The following is a 10,959-nucleotide window of genomic DNA, read 5'->3' as shown; positions in this document are numbered from 1 at the left end:
TCAGAAGTTATTTGTATTATATTTCAAACCTTTTCCTCGCGTTTTTAAAGGTACAAATGAGTATTTGCCATAAAAGACATTGACGCGTGTTTCTCGGCGTTTCTACTGAATCACAGATTCACACAAAATGGCTGACAAAATTTACATACACAAGATTAATGTATGATTTGTATTACAATAGTTTCAAAGTTAACCATCGTCGTGACAATTGGTTGTAACATCAGATTAGCACACTTGTCGCGAGTCCTCAATTGTCCGTGCATATGAACAATGTCTCCATCGATCTGCTATTGGTGTATATATCAACCTATAAAAAATATATGCACTTTCATCAGATTTGACATTGACGTTTGCCGTTTGAAAGGGTTAAATACCATGCCTTGTTTTAATATATGACTAAATGGAGCGACATCTGTTGTACCGCTAATTTATTTCGTTCAACCATACTGCTTAACAAAGACATGGATAGAACAAATAAGTGTTTTTGGATATTTAATTTTGACACAAATACTGTTGTTTTTTTTAAACCAAGTATATGTGTCGCTTAAGTCCAGAACAATCCGGTAAATGCCGATAAGAGGAAAACGTTGACGAAAAAAGTGTATTCCATAAAATTGAGTTTCATGTTGACATGTGAACAAAGTTAAAACGTGTTTGTTTTTCAGTCGACCTATTTATAATTGAATGCATAACACACCTGAAATCGTAATCGGATATCGTGGCAACTATTCAAGGAAAAACACCACACGAGCAGTTGCTTTCAGAGATGGTTCTAAATACATTATAAATTCAAATGATATATATATTTATATGATTGGATCGCTATGCAACATCTTGGTAACTTCACGCGAGTTGTGTTGTTGTTAACATTTTATAAACACTAACACGAAACCTGCTGTCCCGTAATACGAATCACAAGTCAGATTATTTAAGTTACAGTTCTTTTTTCACAAAGATATAATAAACTCAAAACAAAACCAAATACAATAAAAGTAAAGATTAATCCTAAGGGAAACCAGGGGTACGACACTCATTTTTGACAGGGTATATATATATCGTTTCGTTAAGTGCTTGATTACTTCGTGAACCACGCCTGTCATTAATTAACATCCCCCAAAGTATGCGATCCTCGCTGTTCCTGGACAGTTGACATATTATCCCGGCGGACTTTATGTCCCTGTACGTACGGGTTTCTGTTTGCGTGCACATCTCCAATTTGTATCCATACCTTGGAGACACATCGGAATGTCGCTTCTCCCCGCTCTATGTTCTTACTAATTGTTTTCATGCATTTAGCAAGTCACGACTTTCCGTATTATGTGGGATAGTCCTAATTGCGTGTTAAGAAATGCGAATTACTTTGTTTTGTTTGTTCTTACCTTAATTACCAGTCGTATTTACTTGGTCATAAGTTGTTAATAATAATTTTGTATATTTCTTGTATCTGCATTACAATTTGGTTATAAAATTATTTATTCCCATATAATTTTGCTACGTTACGCAACACTGCCCTCTCTCTAAACTTCCCAAAAAATTGACCAATATCTAATTTACTTGTCACACACATTAACCTTTAAGAGGTTATGTGTCCGCCAATAGCCAGATTCTACTTTCACTGCCATAGTTGTTTTATAAAATGTCAAAATCAATATGTTAACTATTAAATATCGCGAGATTGAAATCACATTAACAACTGCAAAAAATATTAAGAAACAACAAAGCACAGATGTTAAATTATACGTAGAGTAGTGTTCCTTGGATATGATGGACGTGTTCATTTGCCGCGCATAAATTTAAAGACTATGGGGATTTGTATAGTTTTGTGGAGGTGTAGGTTAGGTTGTTTCAGTCAACCACATAAAGCATACTTACGGATTAATGTTTTAATTGTGCCTGGATATATGGAATGTAAAATACGGACGTGTTTTCGTCTAGCCACGTGTTTGGTCGCCATTTTGCTCATGTGTGGTGATGTTGAATTGAACACTGGACCGCCTAAAACTTCTACAGACCGGAAACGGGTCTCTCCTATCGGTCAAGGAGCATGTGGAGGGCCGAGTGACATGGACCCGCTGCCATGCAAGAACCCCCGAGGGCGCGTCGGACGCGCCAGCACCCGTGGGCAGCCGGAAATGGATACTGCACGGCGCCAAAGTACAACATATGATGGACCGGATACAAGAAAACGGCGTATATCTTCATATACGAACATTGCTTAATCGCCATCCATGCAAAGCCAGTCACAAAATCAACCGCGAGCCCAGGTAGACGGCGATCCCTACCTAAACCCCAACTTGATGCATAGCTCTGAGGAAAATCATTCGGACATCCGTGAGTTGATTAGAAATATGAGCAACAGTATGAATGAACAACATAAGCAGGTTGTTAACAATATGTCTAAAATAAACTCTTAAATCGACTATGTTATGTCGCAGTTGAATAACATTAATGAGGACAACAGAAAATTGAAACAAGACAAAATATTTCTAAGAAATCAAGTAAGTGACATGAAAAACAAGCTTGATCAGATCGAAAATCAGTCTATGCGTAATAATCTGAGGTTCCACGGTATCCAGGACACTTTAAATGAACAGTGATCTATTACAGAACAAAAGCTCAGAAACTTCCTGAAAAATACCCACGGGCTAGGTGAGCAATCAGAAAATATAGAAATTGACAGAGCCCATCGTTTAAAATCCCGAAATAAAGAAACTTGTACAAAGACTGTGAATCAATATTCAGCAAATAAAAATCAGTAATGACATCTCAATCTACATGTTTTGTTAAGCGTGATTTCTCTGACCGGATTTAACTACACCGTTATAAGCTAGGAGAACGAATGATAGCAGAGCGTCGAGCTGGGAACTATGCATTCTTACGTTATGACAAGCTCTACATAAACAACGACATATACAAGTACGATGAGAATACACAATCAATCGACCTATCGCAAGTCGTAGAACTTTCCAGCCACGTGCTAATAGTGGAAATCTATTGGCTACTACCTCGAATGGACAGTCACATGGTGTATACACTGAAAACACACGACGCGAACAATTGGTCACCGAAGATCACCGAGACGAACCGCAACTACTGAATATCCAATCAGAATCATTGATAGGGAGCAATGACGAAATCGACAAGCTCAGTGATCATGAATAGGAATTAGGCCGAGGCCAAAACGAGGATTTAAGTGTACATAACGGGGACAATATAAACATACTATCATCGAATATTGCCGGTTTAAATAAACACGTAAGCAATAGTGGATTAAAAGACTTTTTGCAATCATTTGATATTATTAACTTTTGTGAAACGTGGAGTAACTTTAAATCGGATTTGACAATTTTCTTCATGGTTATAAATGTTATGATTATGTTCGACAAAGGCATGCTAACTCATTTAGAAATAGTGTCGGTATTAATGTCTTTATTAGCAACAAGTTAGAATCATTGAAAATTGTCAAGAGGATTTATTCAGATTTTCTAGACTGTGTAGTAATATTGTTTTCCTTTTCAAATGTATATGTATATGTGAGTAATGTTATTGCATATTTTAGCTATGTATCTCCGGAAGGATCTAGTATTTACACTAATAGCGAGTACCAGGATGGCGTTTTACAAATTTATGATCACTTAGAGAAAATTAAATTAGATTACCCAGAGTGATTGCTTTTGTTAGCAGGCGATTTCAATAGTAGAACCAAAGATTATTTTGAGATGTATACCATCTGATAACTTAAAATATATTTATGGTAACGTTGAATATAAAGGTAGTTTCTTTAAAATTTCACGATAATAACCATTATCTATGATTTTGTGGTGTAACCCCCAAATATTTCATAGTTCTATTTATTTACATTGGTTTCCCCTTTTTTACTGGCATCCGTGTGCAGTTTTCATTAATGGAACAGAACTGTGTAGGTTTTAAAAAGTCTGCTTCATCTTGTAAGCGTAATTTTATATTTTTCTCAACTTCAATGTGATGATTTTGAACTTATTCTTACGTTGATCATTTACGATAGGGGTTGAGTACTCATTGATATGAAAACACTGTAAAAGTTTTAATGTGTTTACGAACCCCCCCCCCACCCTCTCACACATATATTTCATGGGCATAATAAAAACATAAAATGGTTACAATAAAACAGCATATCTATTTAAACTAAAATGTCTACATCAAAACAAAAAGTTAACATAGAACACAAATAAATTTGATTCCACTGGGGCTCGAACCTTGGGTCTCTCACATGTGAAGAGAGCGTATAACCACTACACTACGGAATCGCTTGAAAAATCACCTTCTAACTAAGATATTAATAAGTTATTAATAGTCGGTTTAAATGTAAACCCGGAAGTTTAAACGCTGGATAGTGAGTGGGGTTAAAGGTCCATACCAAAGGGTCCATACCACTGGTAAGATACGGGTCATGCCTGCGGCCTTCTATATGTGGTTCTTAAAAATTCGTTGAATTGATATCCCCCGCCAATATGCTTTTGGACACAAAAGTGTTATATTTGACACTCAAAATAGCATTTTTTTTTCAAGATACAAAGGGACATTACTCCGTTATTAACAATTGGTGTACAATGCCATTTGGCGTGCATCATCCTCTTATCCATATATATAATCATACCAAGTTTCAATGAAATCCGCCAAAGCACTTCCAAGATATGGCTCCGGACACAAACGTGCCGGACGGACGGACGGAAATACGGACGGAACGACGGACGGATGGAAGGACAACGCCAAAACAATATCCCTCCGCCTATGACGGGGGATAACAACCCTGTAGGAGGACTTGATAGTAATAAAACTGGGGTGCTGTGATGTTGCTCCTCATTGATAAGCGGCTGCTTCCTTTATCAAGACTCATTATTACAATTAATAATACGTGTCGCGCTTCGCGATCTATAGCGCCTTTATTAGTGACTAGGTGGTTGCTAGGATAGTGGAATAAAAAAGTTTTGTTTTTTTACAAAACCAGAAAGTTTCACCGGTTCGCGTATTTGCCAAGTCCCTGTGATCTTTTATTATTGCCCAGTCCCTGTGATCAGTTATTAATTACAAAGAATTAGCTTTGCATTATTGGCAATAAATGTTGTAGTAAATGTAATAGGCATAAATGCAGTACTTATTTACACTAATTTACACAAAAAATCACCACCATGCAAGATATTATGACAACAAAAATATATACATTGATCTGTAAAATAACTTCTCCTCCCATAAGCGAAAAAAAACGTATTACATACTAGTCGCCGCACTTCAGTGCGACGCCAATTATTTGATGAAAACTCTTTAAGTGTTAACTTTGAGAGTCACAGCGTGTCTAACGACGCAACCGCTAATGTTCTTAATACGCAAATATCAATTGATGAGGTCACTCTCGCAATGTCTAAACTAATAAATAATAAAAGTTGCGGAATTGACGGAATACCTTCCGAATTTTATAAATATACTGTTGATGATATAGCTCCATACTTTTGCATACTTTTTAACACTATATTTGAATCTGGTGTATTCCCACAAACATGGACAACTAGTGTTATATGTCCAATCAATAAATCTGGCTCGATTACCGATCCCTGAAATTACCGTGGTATCTCAATTACAAATACTATGTAAAAGATTGTTTCTAGTATAATTAATAAACGTCTGTACGACTGGACAGAAGCGCGAATAATAAAATCGACGAATCTCAGGCAGGATTTCGTCAAAGATATTCAGCAGTTGACAATATTTTTTGTCTTCAAGCAATGATTAAAAAATATCTTACCAAAAGAAAGGGCCGGTTTTATTGTTTATACGTCGATTTAAAAAAAGCGTTTGATATGATTAATCACGTTGTATTATTTAAATGTCTCGACAAAAAGGGGCTACATGGCAAGTTCCTGTACATTTTAAAGTCAATGTATAATAACTTACTATGGAAAGCCTTCGGGGACCCCCGCTAAAATACATATAATTATATAGTAACTATCGGGATTTTCATTTTCCGCGGAACTTTCATACACGTAGGAATCTCGGTAATCCATATTATCGCATAACTGTACAAATCATCAAGTGGGTTCAAAAATCGCGCGGAACGTTCGTTGGATTCACATCTTCGCGAACTGTGCAAAAATCGCGCGGTACTTTCGTATCTTCCGTCGGAACAATTGTCAATTAGACAACATACAAAAAAGCGGGTTCTAAAAATCGCGCGGAACTTTCATATCTTCCGTCGGAACAAATTAACATTGAACTACTGTACAAACGTCGGGTTGCTATGTAAAAGGCGGGTTGCTAATGAAAAATCGTTCATTAGCATTCAATTACTGCACGAAATTCGGGTTGCTATGTGGTTACGCGATAAAATTTGATTGGTTCCGACACCTAGTAAGAACCAATCAAAACTCGCGTCTTATCCAGCATTCATCATGATGGCGGTTGTTTAACAGTAACACAAAACCTTTTAAGGGCGAAATCAATTTTGATGACATTAGCCACACGGTTAGTATTTAACATACATGATTTATGAATTTGAATGCAATTAAAACAGCTTAAGAGTATCGAGTGTTGTTTTCACGGTTTGCCGATATGCAAACGTCTCTGATAAACATAAACACGTCAAAAAATTCAAAACAAGATTATTGATTACTAGTATTACATTTAACCGTCACACAAATCAACAATAACACAATGTATTACAAACACAATGACTGTCAAGACATTCTAAACTCTTACAGTTAACACATAATACTATTATCTGTTAACTGTAAGAGTTTAGAATGTCTTAAAGTGTTAAATTTTGAAACATATTATCAAAATAGGTTTCAAAATTCAACATTTTGTCTGCATGGCAAGCCAACTTAGTCAAAATAATTTGACATAACCAGTGAATTCTGAGCTATTTTCTCAACGCAGAGTGCACATTATGTCTAAAAAGTGTTTTAAGTCTTGGTATGAAATATCTTCACACAAAGCATCTGGTAAACCTTCAGATATCAATAGCAGAATGCAAATTAGTATTATGTTCTTAATTGGGAAGAAATAGAAAGAAACGAATGCAAGTATGAAACATGTTTTTTTTGTATTTTATAGCTGTAGCAGTGTTCCCAGCTTGAACATCATCTTACTTATCTGAGTCAGAGCCAGCTTGCACATCATCTGTTGTGGACATCCGAGTCAGAGCCAGCTTGCATGTCATCTGTTGTGGACATCCGAGTTAGAGCCAGCTTGCATGTCCTCTGTTGTGGACATCCGTGTTAGTGCTAGCTTGAACGTCCTCTGTTGTGGACATCCGTGTTAGTGCCAGCTTGCACGTCATATGTTTAGGACATCAGTGTTAGAGCCAGCTTGCACATCCTCTGTTGTGGACATCCGTGTTAGTGCTAGCTTGCACGTCATCTGTTGTGGACATCTGTGTTAGAGCCTGCTTGCATGTCATGTGTTAAGAACATCAGTCAGAGATAGCTTGCATGTCATTTCTTGTGGACACTAGAGTCAGAGCCAGCAAGGACAATCTCTGTTGTGGATATCTGTCTTAGAGCCAGCTTGCACGTCATCTATTGTTCACATCATTGTAATAACTATCTTGCAAATCATCTGTTGTGGAAATCTGAGTCAGAGCCAACTTGCACATCATCCGTTGTGGACATCTCTATATGATTTTACTCTTTGCAGCAAATTGCTTAGATTGACACGGTGCCTGTATACGTTGCAACATTAAGCTATTCCTATTGTTGAATAAAAATATTGTTTCATTAAAATATATTTTGTTGGATAATTTGTATGTTGAGTTGTATTGTTTGGTCATTGTTAAGTATCAAGTTATTTAAAGACAAGAAAAAGCTCATCTTTCATCATGTTTTTATATTAAAATTCTGGAACGCTAGTGAAGGTTCAGTTCATAATGTTTAAAAGCAATTGTAAGAGGAGTACTTGTATTTCATTGCACAGTGAATACCATCTTGTCTTTATGCTGACATATAAAATGAAGCAATAGTAAAATGTCGTTTTTATAATTATGCTAATATGGGATTATATATCAGGACTTGTATGTTCATATGAAAAAAATACCATAATTTTTCTGTTTATATTTTATTCCTGCTGAATGGTTGATGCAATTTAGTTAAGTTTTTGATGTTTCTTGTAGTATTATTTGTAAGAAAATTTGCTGTAGCATTAGATGAATGCTGTACAAGATACTGTCAATCAACAGTATATTGTTTGTGCATGAATAGATAATATAAGTTGTATAGCCGTTACCTTCCACCATCTCCGATTCTAGTTAGACAGTTGCAAGTTACTTGCATTTGTATGAACATCGGTTCTATTAAAGCCAGGCTGCATTGATTAAAGAAAACGATAATTTGGTTTAATGGGGATTCAAACCAGGGTCTTCTGGGCAATTCTTTGAAATGAAATAATTACATACCAAATTTAAAGGTGCTATGGCACTTTGACGGAAAGTCTTAAAATAACTGAAGTATAACTGCTGTTGTGTTATTATTAACCTTTTCCTGCTCTGAGGCAAAGTTAAAATGGCTACATGCAAACATCATAAAACCAGAACAGCCTGTGAGAAACTCGCAGTCTGTTCAGGTTTTATGCTATTTGCAGCTCATCAGTATCCTTGGGTTGGAACCAAAGCCTTTAAAACTTTAATCTAGTACCTTTCTTACTAGATTAGATTTATTCTCGAATGCGTCTTAGTGCGTTTTTGAGTGGTAAAGGGTTAAAATTCTCATTTTGTGTTTGATTATCTTTGGTTTATTGAACATATATGAGCCTTGATCTGTGAAAAGGGGGTAAAATGCATGTGTTTTACATGTCATCCCTGATTAGCCTGTGCAGTCGACACAGGCTAATCTGGAACGCACATGCTTTAAACCTCTTTTTCACATAGCGAGACTCATATGAATTAGAAAGCTCATTCAAAACATACAATTTAAATCTGAATCTTTTATTTAGTTGCAATACCATAAAGCTTACTATGCTTGCAGTTTTAGTGAAAACACAAACTTTGAATCAAAGAAGCATATACACGTGTATTACACATTAAATCAACTTCCACTTTATTCCATACACTTTTTCAACACTTTGTGACATGTTGGAAAATTCTGTCAAAGTTTTTTATTGCAAATTCATTAAACATAAATTGGTAACCTGGGGTAACCCAAAGAAATCCAAATTTTACTAGCCATAAACTTTCCCAAATGCAATTGCTCCTGAGAAGTATTTTTCTCTAGGTGGCAAAATTACTAAGCAATTACTTTTTGAGCTAATGGTAGGGCTAATGCGTGTAACACCCATTGACAAATTATCAAATATACATTGAAATGTCATAGTTCGCAAACAGATCATGATATAACATAATACAGCATTTTGTATAATAACAAATTAAATGTTGCTGAAAACAGTAGAATATTCAAATTATGGACATTTTATTCTGTTAATAATGCTATTTTTCAAACATTACAATTCAATAAAGCATACTTAACAATAGCATAACTCTTTGACTTTTAATTATCTTTTCCAGTCTTTTTACCTTCACAAAATTCAGTGTCCCACCAACACCATCCTACAAAACAGGTTATGGCTTCCCAATGTTAATCAACTATTAAGCATGAACACAGGCACAAATATCGCTGTATCTTTTGCAAATGATACAAATGTCCATGGCCTCCATACGGAACAAGAAGATTTCTTGTCAGGCGGTATACTGAATCCTCGAGAACATGGTACTCATGCGAAAGATTTTCCATTTAATGCGCCACTGGGCCGTTCCTATATACATGGGCATCATGCACAGAACTTGGCCATCTAGGGCATTTGTCCAAACATTTGAGGTGACTTTCACAGACTGCTTGAAGAACTAAACTGCTGATAAACAAGGACCTATGCTCGGATGTTGGAGCAGGACATGCACTGTGGGTTACATCAACAGCCCCTACAACGCCAAGCATTCCATATCGTTGATGAAATCCATCGGCAATGATCTTCAGCTCATGACGAGATTCTGGAAATCTGATATACTGCTCCATCACTGCTGACAAGACTACATGTTGAAATGACTGTGTTATATTGAGTCCCTGAAATACAAAAGTATAAATCATGCTAGAGTTTAGCCATTTTATTTAAGCTTGATAGAATTGAAAGCTTTAAGCTTATTAAAACATTCTAGAGTCGTTTTTTTCGGGGGGGGGGGGTTAATCAGTACTTGGTATATATGAATATAACGATAACGCTTATAAACAGGGTTGAACCCAAAACGTGCCCATCACTAGGCGGACACCATATCCACTATGCCAGCCTGACAGAGTATTGAGTAAATGAAGTGAAGCTTCTAAGTTATGTCTCATTTGATTGTTAATTAATTAAATGTAACAGATTGCACACTTGATTACAGGATTTTTCATAAACACTCCTTCAGCTTTTTATTTATATATGAAGGCTATAAAAACTAATCAGATTCACAATTGTCAAGACTTCTTCACATAAAATTTACCTTTGCTAATTCCAATATCCTTTTGCCAACAGACATTGTGATCTCACGTACCATACATGGCGCCACAGTTTCACAGAATTCCTACAAAATAAATGAAGCATACATTTACAATATAAATTTCTTTTAAAGTGTAGTTAACTCAATTCCTTATACATAACTTTTATGTTATAAAATAAAATTCAAAATATTTAACAGATATTTAACAAAAATAAACTTGATTCATCAAATAAATCATAATGGAGAATAATAGACTAGTTTCACAATATGAACACTGAAACTATTTTAAGATATCTATCATATCACATGACGCGTCGAATTGCAGAACGAGGCTGAACGTGTAACTGCATTTTCTTTTGCTATGCAAATTGAGTTGAATATCGAGATTTTAATGCGCACTGACACTGGTTACAATTAAGTCAAACATATGCATACATACAACAGTCACATGTGTTAAGTCAATAAAT

Source organism: Dreissena polymorpha, chromosome 5 (genome assembly GCF_020536995.1).
Source record: "Dreissena polymorpha isolate Duluth1 chromosome 5, UMN_Dpol_1.0, whole genome shotgun sequence".
Classification (NCBI taxonomy): domain Eukaryota; kingdom Metazoa; phylum Mollusca; class Bivalvia; order Myida; family Dreissenidae; genus Dreissena; species Dreissena polymorpha.
The sequence above is the reverse complement of the archived record's forward strand: the minus strand, read 5'-3'. Positions refer to the sequence as shown.